Raw genomic sequence first — 9,495 nt, forward strand, 5'->3', positions numbered from 1 at the left:
CCACAATGTGCGTTGTACGATTCTGTGTGTTCATTAATTCTGCACATTTTATGTAGGAGCGAACGTATAAGTTGGCACGGGACCAAAGTATAAACACGTAAATACAGATCAAATTACAGAAATAAATGCGACTATCTACCGCCACAATCGGACACGGTTTCTATGTAAAAGAAACAAAGAGTCTCTGTGACAAATCTGAGAAATCAGCTATACCCCGTTATAATGAGGTCAGCTCAACCTTGACAAATAAACGACGCTATAATTTACGACTATATTAATGATCCGGAAACTTATACATCAACATCTTTTTCCATGAATTGTCTTCGTAGTGAACAATTAAAACAGTTACACGTAATATTATTGGAAAAGTAAACAAGTTAGCAAAACAAATATTTTATGTGCTAAAGTCATATTTATATAAGATTTGATAATTAATTATATTTTAATTCTTATTTATCTTTTAAAAAACATATTTATCATATTAATTAATATTATTTAATATATTATTATCATGAAAATTTTATATAATCTATTGCAGTGGCAAATTGGATATTTCTCACGTTTCCTTTAAATTACATCTCTTTTATAGATACATGATTTGCATCTTCTTATTTTCTTATTACGATTTATGCGTCATGGATGTTTTCCATTCATACACATGCACAAAGTAATATAATGAAATACGATACATATTTGTTTTCGTTTTTTTCTACTGTAGATCTCACAGTTAGTACTTCATTTTGTCACATCATCATTATTTTGTCATAACACATTATAAAGTTTGTGTTGTTTATTCTAGATATAGTTTTTTTTTCTTTTTTAAGAAAAATCACCGTTCTATATAAATATATAATAATATTGTCATAAATCTGTCAAAAAAAGCAATACGTAACAACATTCTTTAAAACGTTAAAGTAATTTATAATTTCCGACACAGCAAAATGTATTGCATAATTAAGCGTAGGCTTATCTATCTTGCACATCTCGAATTGTAAAATACATCGTCATTCCCGCATTTATAATGACCGGCTTCAGTTTGCTTACGTCTATACGTTATGTGTGTGTCAGTGTGTCAGATGGTCGACAGAAACGATCGCGCGTTCCCTCCTCATTGGTACACGCGCCGTGGCTCGCATAATCGCGAGGTTACGCGCGTTAAGAAGGATGTGCGAGTTAACTTAGCTCGTTGCATTAGCGGAGATGAACTCATTCCGCCTATTTCTCTCTGATTCTCCATCTCTGTCGCCTTCTCGTTCCGCAGTTCTCTCTCTTCTCTCTTGGTTCCCTCTCGCGAAATGTGTGTTCCCATTGTGTTCCCGCTCTATGTCTCTCTCCCTCTCGCATATTTCTCTGTCCTTCTTGCTGGACCGCGGCTGCAGCCTCTCATTTCTCGCCACCACCCATCGCCGAGTTCCTCTTTATCTATGGCGGACTTAACGAACCTTGAAAATCACGTCTCGCGAGATGTTTACTAAAGTCTCTTGAGCGCCTGGTATCGCCGTCGTCTCTGCTGCACTGTGCGACCAAATTCCGAAAACGTGATAGGTATAACAAGCGTCGCTTGTGCGAGCGGCAGTCCTCCGCGGGGCAATGACGACGTCTTCTGGAGAACACGGTCATTTGCATTTTACGCAGGCTTAAATGTTAATTCGCAAAGGAGATCCGCGCGCTACGCCGACCGCGGGAGTCGATACGAAAGTTTCGAGACGACTTTAGCCGCCTCTCTACGCCGGGGAGAACTTCCTCTTCCGCGAGACACGGACGACTAAATTACTAACGAATCAATTAAATCTTAGCCCGTCAATCTATAAACTGCGTCAGCAGTTCGGCCGATGTAAATATACAGATTGAATTAAACGAGGTTTACAATTCTCGAAATGGGATATAATTAATTGAAATGACAGATAAATAATGAAATACATTTTGAAAAATTCCCTTTTCTCGGAATGTATTTTATAGCAAAAAGATTGTTAAATATATCGACATTCAAAATCTTTGGACTTTGTCGTTTAGCGTAATATATTTAATTTATTTTTAAATGTCTCTCTTTTAAAATTAAGAAAGTTACTGTATAATTGATCATTAAGAAAATAACACGTGTCAACACATATAAGTTCTATAAAATTGTTTCACCATCAGTTTTAGACGATTCAATTTTTTTCAATATTGTGATTATCTCTTCAATATTATGATAATTACAGCAAAATATAAAATTAATCTCATTTGCGTTACTATTAATAGAAATATTACAGAATGCATACATGTTTCATAATGATTTACTGCATTGAATATCAGCATCTTTAAATATTTAGGGATGCACAATGACTTTTTATTATTTAGTCATTCAATTTTGTATTTTAACTCTGACAGAGAATAATTTTATGTAAATATACTTGAGATAAAACACACGTATTAAATTCTAGAGATATTAAGTGTGATTAACAATAAATTTTAAATATATCCACATCTATTTAAATAAAATTTAATTATTCAAGAGTCATAAACTTTTTTGATTTGTAAAATTAAAATGTATCAAATGTTGGTCAAGCGAAAGTCAAAATCCTTTATATTATATCGAGATTCTACAACTCTTTACTATGATCCTACATATATTTTTCTAAATATGTAATTATAATTTATAAATTATATTTTTCAACGTATATTAGAAGTCTCTATAAATATTGGAAATTTTAATTCTTTATAATATGCAATATCGATAATTTCAATAAATAAGATTAATATTTATTTGTTAAAACTGTTTTAAATCGCTGTCTATTTTAAGTGAGTTATATAGTTAGCCTTATTAAGTAAATCTTCTCGCAACATCCCTACGGAGGTGAACTTAAAAAAGAAAGCTTGCTAATTTCTTACCAACTAATTCTGTTTGCATGATGAAATCGTATCCCCGTTGGAATCCGCGAGATTTATGCTCGCGAAGTTTTAAAAATTGCACCCGCATCGATTCGATTTCGCGTGTGGCAACGAATTAACTACTTAATCATGCGAAAGTGCGCGGGTCGCGACCGCGGATTAACCTGAATTATAAAGATAGATTCGAGAAGATTATACATCCCTATATATACATCGCGCGAAGTACGATACACCGCTTTCCAATCGGAGCGGTTTAAAGATCCCCGCGCGGGATGAAATATTAAATCTGGAATACGGGAGCGGCCGATATAGCTCGCGCTCGCGCTCGTAATATCGTCCGATTAATAATGGCCGGCAAACGGCCTCGGCTGGAAATATGAGAAAGCAAGCGCGAGTGGCTTCGTACGTCCGTCGTCGGCACGAAAATGCATTTAATCTACTTGCAAATTAATGTTACACGCCTGTTGTACGGTTTATTTTGGACTCAAGCCATAGTCTGAGAGAGAGAGAGAGAGAGAGAGAGAGAGAGAGAGAGAGCGGCGTATTACTATACATGTGCTCTTCTATAGTCGCATTTTTGCACGCGATTTTTATTTTTCATCTTTCTACAATTTCGCAAACTGCTGAGTGAGATGACCTAGTTAATAGTTGTACATCTCCGACTTATAATTAAATTTAATTACTTGTTTCCTTGCGGTATGATACATCGGAAAGCAACACGAAACGAAAAAAAGTGACCTACATTTGACTTTTTATTTAGCAAAAATGATGTAATTCGATTCTCTGTGACCCGCAATTTCATTGGGATTAAAATTTTGTCATAGCATTTGACGTGACAGTAGATATGAATGCTTTTAAAAGTGAATTAATATTCAACATACACACACATACACGCACATAAAACGTATCCAAGAAACTTAATTTTAACAAATTTTCTAGTAATTTCTCGTTACAATTAATGTTGAGATTTTCGGATCTTATATAAGCTTATATGGATCACGAGTCTGTGAAAAAAGAATAAGAAAAGAAAGAAACGTAAAGATTCGCGTATTCTTCATTTATATAGCGATCTAATATTTTTTAATAACGAATAATTTTCACGGAATTCGTCGATAATAATGAGCCAAGAAGAAAATGTTGGTCTTTTTATATCGGTCTAATTAGAATCCCGCACGGTAATAATGTAATCTGGCATGTCGGACAAGAGCTGATCGCGCATAGTCACTTTGCTCTACAAATATACACTTCGATTATCTATCCGAGGAGAGACGATAATTTTCGGCATTATGGCATGTGTATAGAGGCGGTTGATGGAGAAGGGGACGGCAGGAAATCCCCTTTGGGATAATTTCGGCCGGTTAAGTGGCGCGTTAGCCGATCTCTCCTTATTCGTTTCTTTTCGGCTACTGTGCGGAGTTTAACGTAATGGTTAGACCGTGTACGACGACGAGGTCAGATCCCAATCCCGGTCACGAATGAGTCACGATCCGAGTCGTGCAGTCACGAAACTACCGCTCGATTCTACAAGCCTTTTCTTTCTCTTTCTCTCTTTCTTTTTCTCTGACAAGTTGAATTTTATTTGACATTTTTATATGCATTTATTTATCCATTTTTTGCTTTATTATTTATCTTGAATTTATTGTCATTATTTACGGTATATATTTATCTTATATTTGTATATTTGTGATTAATTAGATATCTTATTAAATTGAGTTATAAATATGTATTCAAATTACATGTTTTTAGAGAAAATTTTTGTGTAAAATTCTCAATAAACGACAAAAATTTTCAATAAATCATCTAAGAAATTGGTTGATATTTTGCTAATGTTGCTAATTATTATTTCAAAGTAATACAATATCACGGAAATTATTGATGTAATGTAGATAATGGAAATACAACAATCTGGAAATAAATATATGAATCCACGATTGAAAACAATGATCGATATTAACACACTGGAGATATGTAATGCGACAATGCAAGAAGATTATCGATATTGAATATCACTTAAATATTGATTTTTGAAACACATAACGGAAATTATTTCAATTAAATGTACAGTTAATTTCATCAACATTTACCTAAAAATCGTTGATGTAAAATTGATATTTCGTGTGCTAAATTCGATATCACATATATGTGATGCGAATGAAAAAATTGAAAGCCTCTAGAGAAAAAGTGCATACTCCATAAAATACAAATTTACAGAATATTATCCATGTTTCGTTATTAATCTCTTGAGCGGATATATGATGCATTCTAATTGTCTGTTATGGACATACCGATCGTATTTATCATTCTGATGTTGATTCGAAACTAGTTTGCTAGATATTCACAAGTACTGTATGCAAAAATCATTGAATAGCAATCAAAAACACACTTAATGAGTCCGATTATACATATGTAATAATGACGCAATCGATGTTATACAGCAAACTGATTCGGATTATATTGCTGCAGAGATCTCCGTGTAAATAAATATCTATATTTTCTTATTCAATTGCAGTATTATTATTTTCATATTATTATTGCATATATCAATAATATTTAAATAATATATATGTATATATAACTTAATAAATATTATAAGATAAATTCTGATAAATTGTTTCTAGTTGTTGCTACAATATTTAAAACTTGGAACATTGAAAATGAAATAGATTCAAAATTAGAAGAGATAAATTTTAAAATAAAGCAGGAAGTAATTTTAATAGTTTTAAAAAATTATAAATTTCCTTTCTAAAAAAAAGGCATGTTGACATAGTTGTCGTTTTTCCGCGGTGCTAGTAATATATTGTAAATAATGTTATAATACCTTATCTGCGATTAATATTTTTTGACAGAAATCAGCTGATAATTGTCAAAAATATTAATCGAGTTTAAGGAATTATAACATATTTTATTTAAAACATACTATTATTTTAATTTTTATAACCTATTTTTATTTTAAAATTTAATTAACAAATTCATGCTTTATTAATATTTTTTGACAGAAATCAGCTGATTAAAACGTTAATTTGTTAATTAAATTTTAAAATAATAGTGTATGTAATAAAAATTATATAAAATAATAATATGCTTTAAATAAAATGTTATAGTACTTTAAACTCGATTAATACTTTTTGACAGTTATCAGCTGATTTCTGTCAAAAAATATTATTCGAGTTTAAAGTATTATAACATATTACTTATAATATTATTATTTTAATTTTTATAACATTTTTACTTTAAAATTTAATTAGCAAATTAACGCTTTAATCAACTGATTTCTGTCAAAAAATATTAATCCAATTTAAACAAACTTTATATAAAAATATTCTTTTTTATATAAAATCGAGGAATGGCGCGCTTGTGTTGTTCAAGTAATTAAAAAAATAGAATCTCTCATCTCTCTCTCTCTCCGTTAAACACACATAATATCTAAAGTATTTTCAATGCTTATTAGATCAATATTACATCACATATTCTCGCTTTATTAATATCTGCAAAAGTAAGTGCAGTTTTTTATAGTACGTATAACATATGATCCCATACGAAATTCGCGCAATTGCCAAACGATATGAGAAAAGTGCTCGGAATCTCGGTCGAGATGCGCTCGTAACGAACGTGCACAATGCGATTAAGTTAATTGCCTCTTTAATTAGACGGCACACAAACTTACGTCTCGGCAGAGCCGCCTTCCTCCTTCACCATGCGTTGCACAAATATTTAATTACAGCGTCACACGTGCGGGATTACTCGGATCTCCTTTGCATTCGCAAAACCCGGCTAATAGTTAGTATGAAGTAGAATTTGCGCCAAGTTCCTACACTCGCTCGATCTCTTTCTACGTACATACGTAATAATAACGTTCAGAACAAACGTCACAGATTGTGATTGTGATTATACTTTTCTATAAGTCGCATATCGCATGTAATTTGATAAACACATGTCGAACAAACATCGCTTAATTAATATATAAAATATCGCTAAGATTTTATATTTCAAGATAATTAGAGGTCAACTTATTTACAGGGTACAGAAGCTCTGCGGACGGAAAGTATCGCTGGTCCAAAGACAAGGGGAATCAATCGAAATTGGCCATAACACGCCATCCTCTCTCGTGCAAATTAGATCTGTCAAGGAAATCATGCGTGTAGACGCATACATACACACGTGCCCGCGCTATCGATGCGCCAGAGGGTGGAGGGGCAACACGACGGCACATCAGGAGAGAGATTCGACGTATCCGTTAATCCGTACGGCTTAATGCGCGTTCGAGGACCGGGAGAATGCAGGAACCGGGGTATACGCGTCCAAAGGCGGTGTGAGACCCGCTTTCCCGCTGACCATTGGGGGTAATTATCGTGGCTCCGGGGAAAGCTCTCTCACGCTCAAATCCCTTCCGGCTAGCCAGCTCTAGCGCGAAGGCTCGCTGGTGCACGTCAACTCCCGACCCCTTTAAAAAGGTCGGCATCGCCGTGCATAACGTCGTGCCGCGACGGCAATAACCGGTAATTTTTCTGCAGCGAGATCCTTGCAGCGCAGCAGCCAACCGCTGCTCACTCCTTTCCTTCCCCTGGCGTCTTCACCCCTTTCGCCGCTCCAGGGGTGCGGGCCGACGAATAGACAGAGCTCTCCTTCCGGAGACGAATCGCATAAAATAGAGTCAATTGTAGAAGCGGGGTCACTCGGCGACAGCCGATCTTTTTTTTTTTTTTTTTTTTTTTGCGCAAGGATTTTAGATCGAGAGAACGTGACTCGTTTCTCGCAAACAATACGCATTGCGCGTGCAGTAAAATATTTCATCTGTATAGTGTTAATCCGTATACGAGAATTCAATAAATTATTTTTCATTTACAGACTGTTTTTTACAATTGACTCTTTTTTTTAAACAAAATGTATTAACGTAATTGTATACATATAATATCGATATTAATGTATCATCATCAAGTTTTTATGCGCAGATTAGAATGGTTAGATCTTACATTATGTTCGAGACTCACGAATTCAAAATTAACATAAACAATAATACGTGGTTAGTCAATGTGTTGTTAATCCTCAAGTATAACAATAGTATATATTTCATTTTAGTTACGCGAAAATGTGGATACCAGCGCTTTCTTGGGATGTTCTTGTGAACTATCTCACCCGTTACACGTATGATATGTCTTTCGAAATATTTTTTATCGATTTGCAGCGTAAACTACTTTGCATTTTACTTTTAATTCCGATTTATATATTTTATATAAAATAAATATTTTATAAGTAAATATAAGTATAATATAAATATTATATAAATATAAAATTTCTTTTTTAGAATCCTTATAAGGATTCTTCTAGCACAGCATATCATAGTTATTATCATTTTAAATTGATCTAAAATAAATAAATGTATAACTCATTCAGTTTGTATTTAAAACTTTTTCATTTCACTTACATTCACTTGATTTATTTTACATATTATAATGGTGACTAAAAAGCAATTATTTTTATATATGCAATCAGTATTAATCCAATCCGCTATCTAATTTCCCAAGAGATTACTGTAATATCCAAATTCATAAAAGTCAGCTAGACTATAGGAATAATAAATGTATCTTAAAGGATTAATAAATGTATTTCAGTCATTAGTATGCTTTGCATTCGAAAAGATCGTAATATACATATATATTCATTTAAATTTATTATCATGATTATATATTCATTTAAATTCATCTTAATATGTCGCGTCTAATCCGATGCGACAGGATCACGCGAAGCATAAAATCTAAATTACGCGATGATATAGCGAATCCTGTTCCCAAAGTTTCCGTTCCCGCCCCACAAATTACATCCGCGGGGTTTTGTCATAGAGATCGAGCTATCTAATTGTAAGTCTTGCACCTTGACACGAAAACGCTGTTTTTAGGGAGCGGGCGAGCCGTCGTTATTAACGGTAAATAGACGAGACGTTGATAAGAAACTAATTAGATCGCGAAGGATGTTTAAAATTCATGTAGCTATTGACCTTAAAGAGAAGGAGTTCAAAGAGCAGTGATTACTAGTGTCAAGAGCAACTATGGATGGGATATATAAAATACGAGCGCGTACATCGTGACAACTTCGTACAGGCGCATGACTGAGCATAATAAAATCTATATACATATAATATCAGTTGTTAATAATTATACAACAGATTTTCCGTCGCGTAATCTCTTTTATATAATAATTATAGAATAATACTACTCTATAGAACAATACCACTGTATAAAATATTAATAATTAACGCATTATTTAAATACTTGTCTTCTTAAACTGTTTTTATATATTATTTAAATATTATAGCATCTAATTTTTTAAAATAATGGTTATTATATTTACAGTGTTTGAATTATTACTAACAAAAAATTAATTCTAATTAATAAATTAATTCTGCTTGAATAATTTAATTCGATATAATTCTCTATTTTTATGATATATCCGGAATAAAATTGATTTTATTTTCATAAACCTATGAATAGAAATTATATCTTTTGTACGTGTATGTGAAAGAGTATTCATATAAAATATATTCATATAAAAATGTTTAAAATATTGTATTATATATATTATAAAATATATTATAAAATTTATAAAACACATTATATTATTTGATAAATG

General features: G+C 32.7%; 1 long non-coding RNA gene across 7 annotated transcripts in view; it reads left to right on the top strand.

Annotated features, from left to right (window-relative positions):
- LOC145936227 (uncharacterized) overlaps positions 1-9,495 on the top strand; it is a 274,129-nt gene that overhangs the window by 262,876 nt on the left and 1,758 nt on the right. For 2 of the 7 annotated variants that reach the window (XR_014425354.1, XR_014425351.1), the window contains one exon: positions 6,889-9,371. This is a non-coding gene — a long non-coding RNA (uncharacterized LOC145936227). Of the gene's footprint in view, positions 1-6,888; positions 9,376-9,495 lie in introns of those variants that run through there. The other 5 variants (XR_014425352.1, XR_014425348.1, XR_014425355.1 and 2 more) reach the window with 5 other exon arrangements.

This window comes from Prenolepis imparis, unplaced genomic scaffold (assembly GCF_030444845.1).
Source record: "Prenolepis imparis isolate NDT839.2.m4 unplaced genomic scaffold, iyPreImpa1.0 SCAF_5, whole genome shotgun sequence".
NCBI classification, from domain to species: Eukaryota; Metazoa; Arthropoda; class Insecta; order Hymenoptera; family Formicidae; genus Prenolepis; species Prenolepis imparis.